This window comes from Schistocerca nitens, chromosome 2 (genome assembly GCF_023898315.1).
Source record: "Schistocerca nitens isolate TAMUIC-IGC-003100 chromosome 2, iqSchNite1.1, whole genome shotgun sequence".
In the NCBI taxonomy this organism is placed as follows: Eukaryota; Metazoa; Arthropoda; class Insecta; order Orthoptera; family Acrididae; genus Schistocerca; species Schistocerca nitens.
In genome coordinates this window covers 54,073,802-54,095,828 of record NC_064615.1, presented here as the reverse complement: position 1 = coordinate 54,095,828, position 22,027 = coordinate 54,073,802, and positions in this window count along the sequence as shown.

The window sequence follows — 22,027 nt, the reverse complement described above, 5'->3', positions numbered from 1 at the left end:
GTGCCATCTACTACTCAAATTGTTGCTCCAGATGCAGTACGATGTACGACAGCCTTACGCCGAACGGGATGATCTTCCCTCTCGGTGGTGTTACGTTCTCACGTTGTCCTCTGCAGCCTGGTCTGCTTGCGCACGTACATACCCGTTACCAACTCTGCCATTAATCGTGTACAGTGGCCAAATTATTGCTATGTCATTCTGCGGTTACGCAGAAGGAACATCCAGCTTCCCGTAGCTCTGTTACACGATCTCGTTCAAACTCAGTGACGTATTGATAATGGAATCTTTGTCGCCTTAAAGCCATTCTTGACGAAGATCAGTTCACCATGTTCTATCTCAAAGGAAGCTAACGCTCACGACCGTTACAGAGTGTATTTAAAGCAACCTATTTAACGCAAACTTGATTTGGATCCTAATAGTGGCGGTATTAGCGCCATGTCGCACAACTTCTTCTTGGTGTTGCATCTTTTTTCGATAGTGTGTATAAGCCGAGCAGAGACGAGTAGGGGGGGGGGGGGGGGAATCATTCCCCCTGACAAATCCACTGATAAGGGATATCAAATTAAACACCTTTCAGCCGTCTAATTTCCAAACTTATTTTATTTGGCAACCAGTTTCAGCGTTTTACTTCGTCATCAAAAATGGCTCTGAGCACTAAGGGACTCAACTGCTGTGGTCATAAGTCCCCTAGAACTTAGAACTACTTAAACCTAACTAACCTAAGGACAGCACACAACACCCAGCCATCACGAGGCAGAGAAAATCCCTGGCCCCGCCGGGAATCGAACCCGGGAACCCGGGCGTGGGAAGCGAAAACGCTACCGCACGACCACAAGATGCGGGCACTTCGTCATCTCCAGGCCCCTGACCGACGTGTACGAAGAATCTACCTCGGCTGAAACTGGTTACCAAATAAAATAAGGTTGGAAACTAGACAGCTGAGAACTGTTGACATCCTCTGTAGAACAGCCGAGGCCCGCAAGCATCTCTATAAAGATGGACACACAGAGGTTCTTAGATAATGTTGTATCCGCCTAGTAGTCGATTGCTCCGCATACCAGGCAGCCCGTGCGGGCAGCCTCTCTGCCAGGAGGACGCGCGTAAACCGCTCCCGTAAGCGCCGAGGTATTTTCCTTGTACGGCCTGAGCTGTTTGCCACGGATTTACACGTCGCCTCCACGGTGTCTGGGGCGCCATCTTCGCCAACAGGCAGCTTGCCTGTCGCAGCAGAGGGCGCTGTCGGCGGGGCAGTATTTTGCTGCCCAGGTCACGTGCCGTCGCGGCGCCGCTTGAATATCCATCCGCCCCCGACTACTAGTTTGGTGCATAATTTCGTAGCGTTTTTCCGTAAGTTAGATAAACACGACAGATACACATAATAGAGGCTTTAGTTATCAATAATATGTTCTCCTTCACTTTTTACAACAGTCTGCCAACGCTGGGGTTACATTACGAGTTCGCGACTGTAGAAATCACGTGGTTTTGAGGCAAAGAACTCGTCAAGCCAAGATCGGAGCCCAGTTTCGTCCGGAAAGGAAGTTCCTTGAAGATTGTTCGACAGAGAGCTGAAAAGGTGAAAACCTGAGGGGACAACTTCAAATGAATAATGTGAGTGTGGGATGACTTCCAACCCGATTCCTGTATCGCGTTTTTTGTCCGTCTAGCAGAATGCGGGCGGGCGTTGTTGTGGAGTAGCTTCTCTTCACTCAGTCTTCGTGGTTGTTGTTCTTGGACGCATCTCAGCTGCTGACAATAAATGTTAAGCTTCTCCATAAGTTCCTCTCCTTATGTAGCATCTCATCTCAAACGCTTCGATTCTCTTCTTTTCCAGTTGTACCGCAGTCCAGATTCCCGTTATATAATGCTGTGCTCCAAGCTTGAATTCTCAGAAATTTCTTCCTCAAAATAAGGCAACATTGATACTTTTGGCTAGAAAAGCACTCTTCGCCTCTGCTAGACTTGTTTTTAATCCGCTTATCCTCTATTATTTGGTTCCAAGGCAGCAGTATATCTTCACTTCATGTGCTTCTTGGTCACAAATTCTGATGTTAAATTTTTCACTTAACTCATTTCCACTGTCCTCTTTCTTTTGTTTACCCTCAGACTGTATTCTTTACTCATTAGACTATGCATTCCATACCACAGGTCCTGTAACACTTCTTCACTTTTACCAAGGATATCCTTCCAGTTTTGTTATCCCACTTCTGAATATTCCTTTTATTTCCGTCATTGCTTCTTCGACGTACAGATTGAACAGTAACGACGAAAGGTAGCATTACTGGCTTCCACCTTTCTTAATTCTAGCGCTTCTTTCTTGGTTTTCCATTCCTTTTGATCACTTGGTTTTTGTTGATACTACGTATTCTGTCTTTCCATACTCCACATTTCTGAGAATTTCGAGCATCTTGCAACACTTTGCAGACTCGAACGCTTTTTCTAGGTCGACATATCCTATGAAAGTGTCGGCTTTTGTGTAGGTCTTGCTTCCATTATGAAGCAAAATGTCATAACTGCCTTTTCGTTTCCTAAAGCTTACTAAGTGTCCTAGGAGTAGCGTCTTCGAGTTGTAAAAACGCCCTCGGCCCCGGGTTCGAAACCCGCTACTGCTTAAACGTAGAAAAAAAAAATCAGAGATGGCAGCCGAAGATATCCGGCATAAGAAGACATACTCAGACAAAGGCCTCGCCAAAGACGGCAGAGGAACGGGTAGAGGTTCAGGGCACTCTCTTGTCTTTGGCGTTGAGAACCGCCGCTAAAAGGGGAAAGAATCAGCAATGATCAACGGCGTGAGAACGCAGAGGTCAATGCAAAACCACTGCATTAAAAACACATGCTGTTTATCCATAGGTCATGTGGCCTGTAGTTGAAAAGTGCTACAATGATATCTCCAGTGGTAAAAGATTCCGGACCAAATCCACCTTCGGGTCTCCCGGAGGGGACTGGCAAGGGAGGAGGTGACCAGAGAAAAATATTGAATAACTATGAAATGTAGTGCTCTACGCGTCGTTGGATGGAATGACCGAAGTTTAAAATTGATATGGAAGCTAGAAAATCAAAAAAAGGAAATGCTAATGCTCAGTCCACATATATTGGGAGTCACTGAAGTGAAAGAAGAAGAGGACCTGAAAAAGCGACCGACAACGTGGAATGATGCAAGATGTTCAAAATTCTGAGAAAAACAGGGGTGATCTACAGGAAAGACGGGTGATATAGGATCAGTAAAAGAACTAGGAGGTAACAATAGAAATGTAAAACAAAGATTTGAAGTGCTCGGATTAAAATGGGTGTAAGACGCAGATGAAGTGTTTCGTCCATACGTATACATCGAAGAAGCAATAAAGAAAATAAAAGTTCAAGAGCATGATAAAAATTCAAGGTGAAAGAATATCAGTGATAACAGTCGCTGATGACATTGCCATCTTCAGTGAAAGTGAAGAAGAATTACAGGATCCGTTGAATGGAATGAACTAACAAGTACAGAATAAGGACTGCGAGTAAATCGAAGAAAGACGAAAGTAATGAGAAGTAGCAGAAATGAGAACAGTGGGAAAATTAACATTAAAACTGGTGATCACGCCGTAGATGAAATTAAGGAAATCTGTTTTGTAGGCAACCAAATAACCCATGACTGGCGGAGCAAGGAAGACATAAAAAGCATACTAGCTTAGCCAAAAAGTGCATACCTGCCTAAGAGAAGTCTAATGGTACCAAACATAGGCCTTAATTTGAGGAACAATAACGTACATTTGAGCAGAGCATTGTATGTTAATGAAACACAGACTGCGGGAAATCCGGAACAGAAGAGAATCGAAGCATTCGAAATGTGGGCCTGTAGAAGATTCTTAAAAAGGTGCAAATGATCGTGTTCGAGGTTCTGGATTTCATACTTGGACCTCGTCATCAAAAGAATAGCAATTCCTAATGTGGGAGATTAGAGCACGTAATAACCAATTTTGCATCTAAGACTTATCACAAAATATTCTGCTTCGTACTAGGTTTCAACCAAGGGAATCTCCCTCAGCCCTAATCATGATACAGCTGTCTATGCTTTTGGACTGAAAGATGGGATAAGCAGGACGAATATCTCTACAAATATTAATTCTTGCCGATTGTTGATGACCACCGTACTAGTGTAGCGTTGATCAGGCAGTGGCATCCAAGACCAAATCTGAAAAATTTTGTATGAGGCCCCATACCCAATTATCGCCTCTGGTGTTTCTTTTGAGAGCACTAAACAATGCGCGGTATTTCAGGAACGCCATCCACACCTTTATGACACCGTTACTTCGTCAGCCAGATGAGTCCTTCCAAGAGGAAAATGGAGTTGCCGTACGTCTCACGTTGCTCGCAGTTCTGTTCAAGACGTTGCTTGACTCTCCTGGTCAGCCCGATTACCAGATCTGCCTCCTACCGAGCATGTACCTTAGACCATAGCCGGCCGTGGTGGTCTCGCGGTTAAGGCGCTCAGTCCGGAACCGCGCGACTGCTACGGTCGCAGGTTCGAATCCTGCCTCGGGCATGGATGTATGTGATGTCCTTAGGTTAGTTCGGTTTAAGTAGTTCTAAGTTCTAGGGGACTGACGACCACAGATGTTAAGTCCCATAGTGCTCAGAGCCATTTGAACCCATTTGAACCCTTAGACCACAAGTGCATTTTCGTGATAACGAACATATATGTTGTATTCTTGTATAAAACAAGAAAGGTGGAGCCGTGGTAAGATGCAGGACTGGTTACCGCGAGGATGTGGCGCTTCAGATCTCCGTTCAGCCATCCAGATCCAAATGTTGTATGGTTTGCCTGAAATGTTTAAGGCAGACAGCCTGGATGGTTCCTTTGAAAAGGACAGAACCATTTTCTTTCCATAAACCGATCTCTGATAACCTCGTCGTCGATGGCGTTAAACCATAGCACTTTTTCCTTTTCCAGTGTAATACGCTAAAAAAGCTTCATTCATCTGAGACTGCTGCTTATTTGCTTCATCATTTTACACAATTGGGCTTGATGTGTTCCAATGTAAGCATTTATGAAAACACATAGTTTGAGGTTTATTGCACTTGTTTCTATAGTAAGCATGCAGAAAGAATAATAAACACGTTTTTTGGATGTAGACCAGCGTCATGTAAAGTAATTGGCTGGATGAAACAGATGTTTCGGCCACGGCTGCAGTGGCATTGCTTTTGTTCGTCTGTAAAGGCACTGCTACCAGTTAGTCATCTTAAGTTTTACAACCAGGAAACTTTTATGTTAACAGTGGCAGATGGCAATAGATTACTGTCTTACGACTACCCTTATCGCATGTTTTGTAGCCAGTGCCTATGTATATAAACTGAGATATAATCGATATAAAAAAATCCTTAGCGGTACAAGGAGGAATGTGCTGAGACTGACAGCTGCCTTTGGGACAACACCAGTGGCGGCACTGTAAGTCATACTAGGCTGCCCAGTAGATAATAGTGTCAGATACACCGGTTCTCGCTGCTGGCTTCGCAGAGGGTAGCTTCATAAGGCGAGTGAAGTTACATATTTGGAAATAACAATTAAATTAAAGCTAAAATTATGGAATGCGCGTGAATGCAGGGAGACTGGGGTCATATCGCAACGAAGTACAAAATAGTGAGCCAGACCACGTCGTACTAGAGCGTCCCATCTATGAAGATTTGCAGAGGCAAGTGAGAAGGATTGGTACACTGAGTGACATTATTAGGGACAAAGACAAATAGCAGCCAGTGAGTGAAGCAACAAGTGAGGTGTGTGGAAGAGGAAAATATTTAGCAAATAAAGGCACTGCAGGAGAAAATCCGATTTTACGTGATAATACTTAAGAGAATACAGTGAGTGCAGTGAATATAACTGAGGAATCACTGACTCCGGAATTAATTGCTTCACAGACGACCAGAAACAGTGGATATGTGACGAACAACGTGGGAGCTCTGTCAGAACCACCAGTACGAACTGGAACTTTCAGATGTCTTAAGAAAGCTTCCATCAAGAGCAGGGTGTGGTGGATCCGTTGCGTCACACTGGTTGATTTCACTGGGACTGTGGATGATGGCGCTAGTTCCCTTCTCAGGACTGACGCGCGGTACGATCGAGATTGTTTGCGGGTAGTATTTGTTTCCTAGAGTTCCGGCTCTAGAGATTTAGCATGATGTCCCGAGCAATCGGGGACTCACTCGTGTGGAAGCATGTAATGTCAGGAAAAGACATGGATGTAGAACTGGTCAACAGGAATTTTCTGAAGGATATATCTACCTTCAGCCTGATGAGTCCCAGTGGTTAAAATTAGGAACTGATGCAAGCCATTTGCTGTGAAGGTAGTGCAGGGTTTTGGATGTTTTACTTTTTATTTTTTATTTTGGTCATCAGGAACTTTCTGAAGGATATATCTTCCTTCAGCCTGATGAGTCCCAGTGGTTAAAATTAGGAACTGATGGCAAGCCATTTGCTGTGAAGGTAGTGTAGGGTTTTCGATGTTTTACTTTTTATTTATTATTATTATAAATTTACTACATCATTTGTATTTAATTTCACCAGTTACCGAACATATTTAAATTCCATTAAAAATCTTGATACCAATATTAATAACAGTTGTATACAACTTTCTGTAGCTACGTGGAAACATAACCCCCATTACATTGAAGGTAGCTTGTGTAGAAATTATAAATAGTAATAAATAAATAAATCGATACAAATCATAAAAATGGAAATATGTATATATTTATATACTCACATATGTTTATATGCATGTATGTATGTATGTTTCACATCTCCTCCTAAACCAGTGGACCAGTTTCAACCAAACTTGGTACACATACCACTGTCAGGAAAGAACCACTGTGGGGTTAGAACCACCCACCTATCAAAGGGGGTAGGATTGGCAGTGAAAAGGCAGTGAATCACATGACACTTGAACGGGCATAATCTGGTATTCGAGAAAGAAAGCACTTAGGAACTTGCAACAAACTTAGCGTATAATTTCAAACCTTTACAAGACTTTTTATCGCTGACAACACAAACAGTACTACATTTTCGCTGTTGACGGAGTAAGACTCTCATATAACAGATGACGTTTTAATTTATTACTTCTTTATCAATAACTGTATTAGCGACACATTTTGCAGACAGGATTCATTAACATATATCATTAAATGTACCAGAAGAATTACATCATTGTAAGACACTTATTTCAGGAGATATCAGTTCACAAACACCGAGATGTGTGAAAAATTTCCACACGTGATATACTGTAGAGGTAAGGACCAGGAGCCGCCTATTGGAGTGAGCATGGTGGTGTGGAGAGAGAATGGGGCGAAGGAAACAGACAGACAGCAAGGGGGAAGGAAGGAGACATGCACATATAGGAGGAGGAGGAGACTGAGGTAGAGGAAGGGAAAATGTAAGGAGAGAGGGGAAAGGAGGAGATGAACAGGGAGAGGGGTAGAGGATGAGATGGACAGAGAGAGGGAGGAGGAACTGCACACAGAGAGAGGGAAGAAGGAGATTGACAAGGAGAGAGGGAGCGGATGGTGGAAATAGAGGGAGGAGATGAACAGAAGGGAAAGGATCAGATGGACAGAAGGGAGAGGACCAGTTTGGCAGAGATAGGGGGGGAGGAGGTGAACAGAGAGAGGGGCAGGAGGAAGTAAACACAGAGTAGGGGATGGAGATGGTGGACAGTGGGGGTTGAGCAGGAGGTGAAAGTGAATATGGAGAGAGAGAGAGATACAGAGAGAGAGAGAGAGAGGGGGGGGGGGAAGGATAAAAAGACGAGATGGTGTAATAGAAGAGTGGAATAAATCACTGAAGAGCCAGAACATTATAACCCCCAGGGGAGGGGTAGCGTGGTTTGGGGTAGGGTCTTTGATTCATAAAACGTCTTCGGTCCCGGGTTCGATCCCCGCCACTGCCTAAATTTTGATAAATAATCAGCATAGGCGGCCGAAGACTTCCGGCATAAGAAGTCAGCCTCATTCTGCCAACGGCCTTTTCAAAGAGGGCGGAGGAGCGGATAGAGGTTCAGGGCACTCTCTTGTCCTAGGGGTGGGAAATTGCCCCTAAAGGCGGAAGAATCAGCAATGATCAACGACATGAGGATGCAGAAGGCAATGGAAACCACTGCATTAAAGACACGTAACGTGTATCCACAGGACATATGGCCTGTAATTGAAGAAGTGTCATGATGATCTCTCCATTGGCAAAAGATTCCGGAATAGTCCCCCATTCGGATCTCCGGGAGGGGACTGCCAAGGGGGAGGTTACCATGAGAAAAAGATTGAATAATCAACGAAAGGATAACGTTCTACGAGTCGGGGCGTGGAATGTCAGAAGCTTGAACGTGGTAGGGAAACTAGAAAATCTGAAAAGGGAAATGCAAAGGCTCAATCTAGATATAGTAGGGGTCAGTGAAGTGAAGTGGAAGGAAGACAAGGATTTCTGATCAGATGAGTATCGGGTAATATCAACAGCAGCAGAAAATTGTATAACAGGTGTAGGAATCGTTATGAATAGGAAGGTAGGGCAGAGGGTCTGTTACTACGAACAGTTCAGTGACCGGGTTGTTCTAATCAGAATCGACAGCAGACCATCACCGACTACGATAGTTCAGGTATACATGCCGACGTTGCAAGCTGAAGATGAACAGATAGAGAAAGTGTATGAGGATATTGAAAGGGTAATGCAGTATGTAAAGGGGGACGAAAATCTAATAGTCATGGGCGACTGGAATGCAGTTGTAGGGGAAGAAGTAGAAGAAAAGGTTACAGGAGAATATGGGCTTGGGACAAGGAATGAAAGAGGAGAAAGACTAATTGAGTTCTGTAACAAGTTTCAGCTAGTAATAGCGAATACCCTGTTCACGAATCACAAGAGGAGGAGGTATACTTGGAAAAGGCCGGGAGATCGGGAAGATTTCAATTAGATTACATCATGGTCAGACAGAGATTCCGAAATCAGATACTGGACTGTAAGGCCTACCCAGGAGCAGATATAGACTCAGATCACACTATAGTAGTGATGAAGAGTATGCTGAAGTTCAAGACATTAGTCAGGAAGAATCAATACGCAAAGAAGTGGGATACGGAAGTACTAAGGAATGACGAGATACGTTTGAAGTTCTCTACCGCTATAGATACAGCAATAAGGAATAGCGCAGTAGGCAGTACAGTTGAAGAGGAATGGACATCTCTAAAAAGGGCCATCACAGAAGTTGGGAAGGAAAGCATAGGTACAAAGAAGGTAGCTGCGAAGAAACCATGGGTAACAGAAGAAATACTTCAGTTGATTGATGAAAGGAGGAAGTGGAAATAAGTTCCGGGAAAATCAGGAATACAGAAATACAAGTCGCTGAGGAATGAAACAAATAGGAAGTGCAGGGAAGCTAAGACGAAATGGCTGCAGGAAAAATGTGAAGACATCGAAAAAGATATGATTGTCGGAAGGACAGACTCAGCATACAGGAAAGTCAAAACAACCTTTGGTCACATGAAAAGCAACGGTGGTAACATTAAGAGTGCAACGGGAATTCCACTGTTAAATGCAGAGGAGAGAGCAGATAGGTGGAAAGAATACATTGAAAGCCTCTATGAGGGTGAAAATTTGTCTGATGTGATAGAAGAAGAAACAGGAGTTGATTTAGAAGAGATAAGGAATCCAGTATTAGAATCGGAATTTAAAAGAGCTTTGGAGGACTTACGGTCAAATAAGGCAGAAGGGATAGATAACATTCCATCAGAATTGCTAAAATCATTGGGGGAAGTGGCACCAAAACGACTATTCACGTTGGTGTGTAGAATATATGAGTCTGGCGACATACCATCTGACTTTCGGAAAAGCATCATCCACACAGTTCCGAAGACGGCAAGAGCTGACAAGTGCGAGAATTATCGCACAATCAGTTTAACAGCTCATGCATCGAAGCTGCTTACAAGAATAATATACAGAAGAATGGAAAAGAAAATTGAGAATGCTCTAGGTGACGATCAGTTTGGCTTTAGGAAAAGTAAAGGGACGAGAGAGGCAATTCTGACGTTACGGCTAATAATGGAAGCAAGGCTAAAGAAAAATCAAGACACTTTCGTAGGATTTGTCGACCTGGAAAAAGCGTTCGACAATATAAAATGGTGCAAGCTGTTCGAGATTCTGAAAAAAGTAGGGTTAAGCTATAGGGGTCATATACAATATGTACAACAACCAAGAGGGAATAATAAGAGTGGACGATCAAGAACGAAGTGCTCGTATTAAGAAGGGTGTAAGACAAGGCTGTAACCTTTCGCCCCTACTCTTCAATCTGTACATCGAGGAAGCAGTGATGGAAATAAAAGAAAGGTTCAGGAGTGGAATTAAAATAAAAGGTGAAAGGATATCAATGATACGATTCGCTGATGACATTGCTATCTTGAGTGAAAGTGAAGAAGAATTAAATGATCTGCTGAACGGAATGAACAGTCTAATGAGTAGACAGAAGGGTTGAGAGTAAATCGGAGAAAGACGAAGGTCATGAGAAGTAGTAGAAATGAGAACAGCGAGAAACGTAACATTAGGATTAATGGTCACGAAGTCAATGAAGTTAAGGAATTCTGCTACCTAGGCAGTAAAATAACCAATGACGGACGGAGCAAGGAGGACATCAAAAGGAGACTCGCTGTGGCAAAAAAGGCATTTCTGGCCAAGAGAATTCTACTAATATCAAATACCGGCCTTAATTTGAGGAAGAAATTTCTGAGGATGTACGTCTGGAGTACAGCATTGTATGGTATTGAAACATGGACTGTGGGAAAACCGGAACAGAAGAAAATCGAAGCATTTGAGATGTGGTGCTATAAACGAATGTTGAAAATTAGGTGGACTGGCAAGGTAAGGAATGAGGAGGTTCTACGCAGAATCGGAGAGGAAAGGAATATGTGGAAAACACTGATAAGGAGAAGGGACAGGATGATAGGACATCTGCTAAGACATGAGGGAATGACTTCCATGGTACTAGAGGGAGCTGTAGAGGGCAAAAACTGTAGAGGAAGACAGAGATTGGAGTACGTCAAGCAAATAATTGAGGACGTAGGTTGCAAGTGCTACTCTGAGATGAAGAGGTTAGCACAGGAAAGGAATTCGTGGCGGGCCGCATCAAACCAGTCAGTAGACTGATGACCAAAAAAAAAAAAAAAGTCCACCTTTGGCACAGACAACAGTGACGACGCATCGTGACATGGAATCAATGAGGCTTTGGTACGTCGGTGCAGGGAGTTGGCACCACATCTGCAGACACAAGTCGCCTAATTCCCATAACTTCCTGGGGCAGTGCAATGGGCTCTGACGCCACATTCACATCGCGGGTGTGACTGAATGACTTCAGACCTGGTGAGTTGGGGGACCAGTACATCCACTGGGACTCATCGCTGCGCTCCGCGACTCACTCCATCAGACTCCTGGTCTTGTGACATGGGGCATTATCGTGTTGAAAAATGCCACTGCTGTCGGCAACATGATCGTCATGAAGGTCTGCAACCAGTGTACGATACTCATTGGTCGTCATAGCGACTTGCACGAGCTCCACTGGACCTATGGATGCTGACGTGAATAATTGCCAGAGCATAATGGAGCTGCCGCCAGCTTGTTTCCGTAGCGCAGCACAGGTGTCAAGGAGCTGTTCCACTGGAAGACGGCGGATCCACGCCCTCCCATCGGCATAGTGAAGAAGGTATCGAGACTCACCAGACTACCCAACGCTCTGCCACTGAGCCAACGTCCCGTGCCGACGATCACGTGCTCTTTTCAGTCGTAGTTGCTGATGTTGTGATGTTAATATTGGCTCCTGCCTGGGTCGTCGGCGGCGGATGTCAATCGTTTGGAGTTTTCGGTGCACTGTGCGTTCAGACACACTTGTACTCAGCCCAGCATTAAAGTCTGGTGTTAGTTCCGCCACAGTTCGCCGCTGTCTTGTTTTACCAGTCTGCCCAGCCTTTGACGTCCGACATCTGTGATGAGTTGTGGCCTTTCCCCGGTGTCTGGGCGTGGTACCACCTTGGTTTCACCACGTGTTGAAGACACTCACCACAGAACTCCTCGAACATCCGACAAGCAGTGCATTACCCGAAATGGTCTTGCCAAGCCTCCGGGCCATCACAATCTGTCCTCTGTCAAACTCAGACAGATCACGCGCCCTCTCCATTCTACACACGGACAACATGCTCACTGGTACCACCGTGCGTGTGTCTGGCAAGCAGTCCTTATCGCCAGGTGACGCTGCTATCACCTGGTCGGGTTTATATCGATAATAGGCCGGTGGTCATAATGTTCCGGCTGACCAGTGTACATACATGGTCAACGCTGAGTACTCAACTAGTGACCTACAAATGCTCTCTTACAACGTAAACGGGAATTCGGAAAATTGCGTACTACTTCCAACTAAATATATAAGGAATTCAACGTTTATACCATGAAGCAGATGTTTTTCACAAAGCAGTGAAATAAAATGCAGCGTGTTCAAAATACTGGCTGTTTGGAATTCCTACAGTACTTCCTCTAGCGAGGTTATCACGGATTCCGAAAGTGAATTAATCTGACTGAAATTGAGTATCAAAGTACGGTCAAAAATGGCGATCGGATGCTTTTATAGACCATCCGGGTCAGGATCTGTAGTTGTAGAGCGCTTCAGAGCGAGCTTGCAGAATATCATTAGTAATTTTCCTGATGATGCCTTTGTGACTTCAACTTGCCATGCATAGATTAGGAATGTTATGCACTCAAAACTGGTGCCAGAGACAGGAAATCGTGTGGCATTGTTCTGGATGTCTTGTCCGAAAATTACCTTGAGCAGATACTTAGAAAACCAACTCCTAAGGGTAACATCTTAGACATCCTGGCAACAAACAGACCTGCCCAACTTATCGAAGCCGTTAACATAGAGGAAGGTTCAAAATGGTTCAAATGGCTCTGAGCACTATGGGACTTAACATCTGAAGCCATCAGTCCCCTAGAACTAAGAACTACTTAAACCTAACTAACGTAAGGACATAACACACATCCATGCCCGAGGCAGGATTCGAACCTGCGACCGTATCGGCCGCGCGGTTCCACGCTGAAGCGCCTAGAAGCGTTCGGTCAAAACGGCCGGCTAGAGGAAGATTGTGATCATAAGGCTGGGACAACATCTATGACGACGGGCCCTACAAGGAATGTTAAGAAATGTAGGAAGATAAACACTACTGGCCAATAAAATTGGTACACCAAGAAGAAATGCAGATGATAAACGGGTATTCATTGGACAAATATAGTAGAACTGACATGTGATTACATTTTCACGCTATTTGGGTGCATAGATCCTGAGTAATCGGTACCCAGAAAAACCACCTCTGGCCGTAATAACGGCCTTGATGCGCCTGGGCATTGAGTCAAACAGAGCTTGGATGGCGTGTACAGGTACAGCTGCCCATGCAGCTTCAACACGATACCACAGTTCATCAACAGTAGTGACTGGCCTATTCTGACAAGCCAGTTGCTCGGCCACCATTGACCAGGCGTTTTCAGTTGGTGAGAAATCTGGAGAATGTGCTGGCCTGGCCAGCAGTCGAACATTTTCTGTATCCAGAAAGTCCCGTACAGGACCTGCAACATGCGGACGTGCATTATTCTGCTGAAATGTAGGGTTTCGCAGGGATCGAATGAAGGGTAGAGACACGGGTCGTAACACATCTGATATGTAACGTCCACAATTGAGAGTGCCGTCAATGCGAACAAGATGTGACCAAGACGTGTAACAAGTGGCACCCCATACAATCGCACCGGGTGTTACGCCAATATGGCGATGACGAATACACGCTTCCAATGTGCGTTCACCGCGATGTCGCCAAACACGGGTGCGACCATCATGATGCAGTAAACAGAACCTGGATTCATCCGAAAAAAATGACGTTTTGCCATTCGTGCACCCAGCTTCGTCATTGAGTACACCATCGCAGGCGCTCCTGTCTGTGATGCAGCGTCAAGGGTAACGGCAGCTATGGTTTCCGAGCTGATAGTCCATGCTGCTGCAAACGTCGTCGAACTGTTCGTGCAGATGGTTGTTGTCTTGCAAACGTCCCCATCTGTTGACTCAGGGATCGAGACGTGGCTGCACGATCCGTTACAGCCATGCGGATAAGATGCCTGTCATCTCGTCTGCTAGTGATACGAAGCCTTTGGGATCCAGCACGGCGTTCCGTATTACCCTCCTGAACCCACCGATTCCATATTCTGCTAACAGTCATTGGATCTCGACCAACGCGGGCAACAATGTACCGATACGATAAACCGCAATCGCGATAGGCTACAATGCGACCTTTATCAAAGCCGGAAACGTGATGGTACGCATTTCTCCTGCTTACACGAGGCATCACAACAACGTTTCACCAGGCTGGGCTCTGAGCACTATGCGACTTAACTTAGAACTAATTAAATCTAACTAACCTAAGGACATCACACACATCCATGCCCGAGGCAGGATTCGAACCTGCGACCGTAGCGGTAGCTCGGTTCCAGACTGTAGCGCCTAGAACAGCACGGCCGCTACGGCCGGCAACGTTTCACCAGGCACCGCCGGTAATTTGCCGTTTGTGTATGAGAAATCGGTTGGAAACTTTCCTCATGTCAGCACGTTGTAGGTGTCGCCACCGGCGCCAACCTTTTGTGAACGCTCTGAAGAGCTAATCATTTGCACATCACAGCATGTTCTTCCTGTCGGTTAAATTTCCCGTCTGTAGCAGATCATCTTCGTGGTGTAGCAATTTTAATGGCCAATAGTGTATTTGGTCAGCAGGGGTGACAGGGCACTAATTTCGGAATATCTCAGCAGTCAGCATCAAATATTCGGTGATGAGGACGAAGATGTGGAGAACAAATCGAAAAAATTGAAATGCATCGTTCAATATGCCCTATACAGGTATGTTCCAGTAAGGTTTTAAGGAATGGGAAAGATCCACCATGGTTTAACAGCCTTGTTAGTAAGGCGCTACGTAAACAAATAGCACTTCAGCTCAGATTCAAGAGAAGTGAAAACCCAGCTGACAAACAAAAACTGAACAAAGCGGAAATGAGCGTAAGGAGAGCAATGAGAGAGGCGTTCAGTGATTTCGAAAGTAAGACATTGTCAACCGACTTGAGTAAAAACCCCAAGAGATTTTGGTCGTACGTAAAATCAGTAAGTGGGTCAAAACATCTATTCATTCTCTCAGCGACCACACCTGTACCGAAACGGAAGATAACAGAGGGAAGGCCGAAATACTGGCCAGCCTGGGTGGACGAGCAGTTCTAGGCTCTACAGTCTGGAACTGCGCGACCGCTACGGTCGCAGGTTCGAGTCCTGCCTCGGGAATGGATGTGTGTGATGCTGTTAGGTGAGTTTGGTTCAAGTAGTTATAAGTTCTAGGGGACTGATGACGTCAGAAGTTAAGTGCCATAGTGCATAGAGCCATTTGAACCGAAACACTGAATTCGGTCTTCCGAAGTTGTTTGACCGCGGAAGATCGTAACACTGTCTCACCTTTCAATCGTCGTGCGAACGTCGAAATGGCAGATATTGAGATAACACATCGCGGAATTGAAAAGCAGCTACAATTGCTTATTAGTGGAAAGGCTTCAGGACCAGATGAGATACCTATAAGATTCTATAAAGATTATGCTAAAGAACTTGCTCCCCTTCTAGCAGTAATTTATCATAGATCGCTTGAGAAACGAAAAAGTACCTAACGACTGGAAAAAATCGCAGGTCATTCCAGTTTTTAAGAACGGCCGTAAGACAGAGCCACACTATTATAGACCTATATCGTTGACGGCAATGTGTTGTAGAATTATGGAACATGTTTTATGCTCAAGAATTATGAATTTCTTGGAAAATGAACATCTCCTCTATAAAAGTCAACATGGATTCCGCGAACAGAAATCCTGCGAAACTCAGCTCGCTCTGTTCCTCCATGAGATCCACAACGGCGCTCAGGTTGTAGCCATGTTCCTTAAGTAAGGCATTTGACACAGTCCCGGATTGCCGTTTAATGAAAAAAATACGAGCTTACTGGGTATCGAAACAGACCTACGATTGGATTCCAGACTTTCTTGCAGACAGAACTCAACACGTTGCTCTTAACGGAACTAAATCGACAGATGTAAAGGTATTGTCTGGAGTACCACAGGGAAATGTGATAGGACCGTTGCTGTTTACAGTATATATAAATGATCTAGTAGAAAGTGTTGGATGCTCTTTAGGGCTATTCGGAGAGGATGCAGCTGTTTATATGAAAGTAGCAACGGCAGAAGATAGTAAGAATTTGTAGAACGACCTGCAGAGACTTGATGAATGGTGCGGACTCCGGCAGTTGACCCTGAATGCAAATACATGTAACATATTGCATATACGAGTACATAGGAAAAGAAATCCACTACTGTGCAGCTACACTATTGATGACAAACAGCTGGAGACAGCGTCTGCCGTAAAATATCTAGGCGTAACTGTCCAGAGCGACCTTAAGTGGAATGAGCACGTAAAACAGATAGTGGGAAAAGCAGACATCAGATTCAGATTCATCGGAAGAATTTTAGGGAAATGTAACACATCCACGAAAGAAGTGGTTTATAAGGCGCTTGTTCACCCGATTCTTGAGTATTGTTCATATATCTGGGATCCCTATCAGGTAGGACTGATAGAGGAGATAGAGAAGATCCAACGAAGAGAGACGCGTTTCGTCGCGGGATCGTTTAGCTGACGAGAGAGCGTTACGGAGATGCTAAACAAACTCCACTGGCAGACGTTACAAGAGAGGCGTTGTGCATCAAGGAGAGAGTTACTATTGAAATTTCGGGACAGCGCTTTTCAGGAGTCGGACAACATATTACCACATACATAACGCATATTGACCACTACAAGATAATTCGAGAAATTATAGCTTACCGACAATCATTCTTCCCACGCACTATTCTGGAGTGGAACAGGGGTGGAGGGGTGAGAAAATAGTACCGAAAGTACCCTCCGCCATACGCCATTAGGTGGCTAACGGAGTATGATGTAGATGTAGATAAATCACAGATATGGTTGGAACGAGTGTTGCGCCAACGGATACGTGTTGCGGCACAATATTTTCTTTCTTATATTCTTCGTACTCTGGAGAATGAAATATATGCAACGGGAAAACGACGTCGTTCTGTGTTGACTGTAAATCTTATTGAGTATTTTGTAACTTTTGACTACGTGTAGAATGTTGACAGTTGTGTAGATATGACCGGTGGACGGAAATGCTTGTTTGATCGCGGAAAGTTGACAAACAGCAGTAGAGCGAAAACCGATGTTGGTGTGGAATAAGTATTTTATCAGTGGCGCCTCAGGCTGACTGCGGCCGCTCGCGCATGCGCGCGGCCGATACGCGTCCTTTAATTGTGCGGGACAGGCGTGGTTGCGGCTGTGGCTGCGGCGGTAAACAGAGTTTGTGGCTCCGCGTGCGCTGCTTCCCATATCTGGCTGGAAAGGCTGCAAAAGCTTCGCTTTAATAACGTTATTATTCGCCGGCTGGAATTTCCATTTTCCACGGGGACGCGGGCCTACCTCTCGCGGCCGGCAACGAGCATGCGCGCCGGCGCTCACATACGTTCCTTCTCAGTCACACATTCTTCTGTATTCTCCCTCCCTCCTTCTTTCCCCAGTCAACGTAGCCCCCCATCCTTCCCTACTTATTCCCATCCCTCTCACTGCCACCTCTCCTTCCTCACGGCTACGCTCTCCGATATAAAGTCGGTCACGTCTGCTGACTAAACCGTGCAAATTTTTCCAGGCAGCAGCGGCCATTTCAGATCTTGAATGGAAAATTAATACGAAGGTTCGAAACTTTCATTTCGGCCTGGAGTATGCATACTGCAATCTCCAACGTTTTGTTCTGCGTCATTGACCTTTTCGGCTATTAGTTGGCAGTATAGAGAATACGTTAGAGGATATTAGTCACCTTAAGAACGCGTAATGTCTGCCTCTTAGGCATACTGTATCAAGTACCAAGTAGGTTAAAACTGAAGAAACTGCAAAAAGGGTAGGAAACTAAGCAGATGGGACGTGGTTAAGTGGAATGGCACCATGGGTTGCTACTTGAACAGCAAAATAATTATTGAAAGACATCATAGACGCCGTTGACTGTATAAAATGATGTCTTTCAAGAAATATTATATGACTGTGAATCCCAACCATGAGAAGTTAAGCAAAATAATTGCTGATGGTCAAAGTAGAAAGGATATAAAACGTAAACTGGCAATTGACAAGAAAAGTATTATTGAAGAAGAGAAATTTCCTAACATCGAATATAGATTGAAGTGTTAGGAACTCTTTTTCTGAAAGTATTTGCATGCAGTGAGGTCTTCTATGCAAGTGAAACATGGACGATAACCAGCTTAGAAACAAGAGACTAGAGGCTTTTGAAATGTGGTGCTACAGAGAAATACTGAAAATTACAGGGGTTGGCAATGCTACTAATAAGAAGGTACTTAACAGAAATGGGAAGAAAAGAAATTGGTGGCATAATCTGACTAGAAGAAGGGATCGGTTGCTAGAATACATTCTAAGACCTCAAGGATCGTCAGCTTAACATTGAAGGGAAATGTATGGGGGGGGGGGGGAGTAAAATCCGTAAAGAGACAACAAGAGATACATACAGTAAGCGGATTCAGAAACAAGTAGTTGCAGCAGTTATTCGGAGATGAAGAGGCTTGCACAGGGTAGAGGAGCATAGAAAACTGCATCAAACCAGTCTTCCGACTGAAGACCAGAACAACAACATCGTACTTCAATTACAAAATCCCTATCGGCAAGGCTAGTAAGTAGATAATGGGACTTCTAGAGGCGTGAGTAAATGAAATAGATTGTTTGTGTTTAATAAAGACGTCGAGGCGTTAGTGATATTTGCTGTCTCGATGGGCAAAATGGCTACACTGCCTCTACCACATGTAAGATCAATCCCCTCTCTCAATCTTTCGATGGTTATTAGCGGTCGTACTTTAAATTAAAGGGAATCGGAACTTATTTATTTGGGGTGAAGAACTGACATACAGATAAATAAGGGGGTGTTTTGTGCTTGCGACTGAGCTACTGGTACCAAATCTCAGGCGTCCGTTTCAATTTTAATATAGCTTGACTACAATTCATATTACAACAGTGGACAAATGTAAAGATGTAGAGGAGCATATCACTAGGGGTAAAATAGATACTGCCTACAGGAAAATTAAAGAGACCTTTGGAGAAAAGAGAACCACTTGCATGAATATCAAGAGCTCAAATGGAAACCCAGTTCTAAGCAAAGAAGCGAAAGCAGAAAGGTGGAAGGAGTATATAGAGGGTCTATACAAGTGCAGTGTTCTTGAGGACAATATTATAGAAATGGAACAGAATGTAGATGAAGATGAAACAGGACATATTATACTGCTTGAAGATTTTGACAGAGCACTGAAAGACCTAAGTCGAAACAAGGCCCCTGGAGTAGACAACATTCCATTAGAACTACTGACAGCCTTAGGAGAGCCAGGCCTAACAAAACTCTACCATCTAGTGAGCAAGATGTATGAGACAGGTCAAATACCCTCAGACTGCAAGAAGAATATAATAATTCCGATCCCAAAGAAAGCAGGTGTTGAAAGATGTGAAAATTACCGAACTATCACTTTAATAAGCCACGGCTACAAAATACTAACATGAATTCTTTACATATGAATGGAAAAACTGGTAGAAGCCGACCTCGGGGAAGGTTCAAATGGCTCTGAGCACTATGGGACTTAACAGCTTAGGTCATCAGTCCCTTAGAACTTAGAACTAGTTAAACCTAACTAACCTAAGGACATCACACTCATCCATGCCCGAGGCAGGATTCGAACCTGCGACCGTAGCAGTCGCACTGTTCCGGACTGCGCGCCTTGAACCGCGAGACCACCGCGGCCGGCCTTGGGGAAGATCAGTTTGGATTCCGTAGAAATGTTGGAAGACGTGAGGCAATACTGATCCTACGACGTATCTTAGAAAATACACTCCTGGAAATGGAAAAAAGAACACATTGACACCGGTGTGTCAGACCCACCATACTTGCTCCGGACACTGCGAGAGGGCTGTACAAGCAATGATCACACGCACGGCACAGCGGACACACCAGGAACCGCGGTGTTGGCTGCGCAGCATTTGTGCACCGCCGCCGTCAGTGTCAGCCAGTTTGCCGTGGCATACGGAGCTCCATCGCAGTCTTTAACACTGGTAGCATGCCGCGACAGCGTGGACGTGAACCGTATGTGCAGTTGACGGACTTTGAGCGAGGGCGTATAGTGGGCATGCGGGAGGCCGGGTGGACGTACCGCCGAATTGCTCAACACGTGGGGCGTGAGGTCTCCACAGTACATCGATGTTGTCGCCAGTGGTCGGCGGAAGGTGCACGTGCCCGTCGACCTGGGACCGGACCGCAGCGACGCACGGATGCACGCCAAGACCGTAGGATCCTACGCAGTGCCGTAGGGGACCGCACCGCCACTTCCCAGCAAATTAGGGACACTGTTGCTCCTGGGGTATCGGCGAGGACCATTCGCAAACCGTCTCCATGAAGCTGGGCTACGGTCCCGCACACCGTTAGGCCGTCTTCCGCTCACGCCCCAACATCGTGCAGCCCGCCTCCAGTGGTGTCGCGACAGGCGTGAATGGAGGGACGAATGGAGACGTGTCGTCTTCAGCGATGAGAGTCGCTTCTGCCTTGGTGCCAATGATGGTCGTATACGTGTTTGGCACCGTGCAGGTGAGCGCCACAATCAGGACTGCATACGACCGAGGCACACAGGGCCAACACCCGGCATCATGGTGTGGGGAGCGATCTCCTACACTGGCCGTACACCACTGGTGATCGTCGAGGGGACACTGAATAGTGCACGGTACATCCAAACCGTCATCGAACCCATCGTTCTACCATTCCTAGACCGGCAAGGGAACTTGTTGTTCCAACAGGACAATGCACGTCCGCATGTATCCCGTGCCACCCAACGTGCTCTAGAAGGTGTAAGTCAACTACCCTGGCCAGCAAGATCTCCGGATCTGTTCCCCATTGAGCATGTTTGGGACTGGATGAAGCGTCGTCTCACGCGGTCTGCACGCCCAGCACGAACGCTGGTCCAACTGAGGCGCCAGGTGGAAATGGCATGGCAAGCCGTCCCACAGGACTACATCCAGCATCTCTACGATCGTCTCCATGGGAGAATAGCAGCCTGCATTGCTGCGAAAGGTGGATATACACTGTACTAGTGCCGACATTGTGCATGCTCTGTTGCCTGTGTCTATGTGCCTGTGGTTCTGTCAGTGTGATCATGTGATGTATCTGACCCCAGGAATGTGTCAATAAAGTTTCCCCTTCCTGGGACAATGAATTCACGGTGTTCTTATTTCAATTTCCAGGAGTGTAGATTAAGGAAAGGCAAACCTATGTTACTAGTATTTGTAGACTTAGAGAAAGCTTTTGACAACGTTGACTGGAATACTCTCTTTCAAATTCTGAAGGTGGCAGGGCTAAAATATAGGAAGCGAAAGGCTATTTACAATTTGTACAGAAACCAGATGGCAGTTATAAGAGTCGAGGAGCATGAAAAGGAAGCAGTGATTAGGAAGGGAGTTAGAGAGGGTTGTAGCCTATCCCTGATGTTATTCAATCTGTATATTGAGCAAGCAGTAATGGAAACAAAAGAAAAATTCGAAGTAGGAATTAAAATCCATGGAGAAGAAAAAAAATTTTGAGGTTCGCCGATGACATTGTAATTATATCAGAGACAGCAAAGGACCTGGAAGAGCAGCTGAACGGAATGGACAGTGTCTTGAGAGGAGCATACAAGATGAACATCAACAAAAGCAAAACGAGGAAAATGGAATGTAGTCGAATTAAATCGGGTGATGCTGAGGGTATTAGATTAGGAAATGAGAGGCTTAAAGTAGTACATGAGTTTTGCTATTCGGGGAGAAAACTAACTGATGATGGTCGAATCAGAGAGGATGTAAAATGTAGACTGGCAATGGCAAGC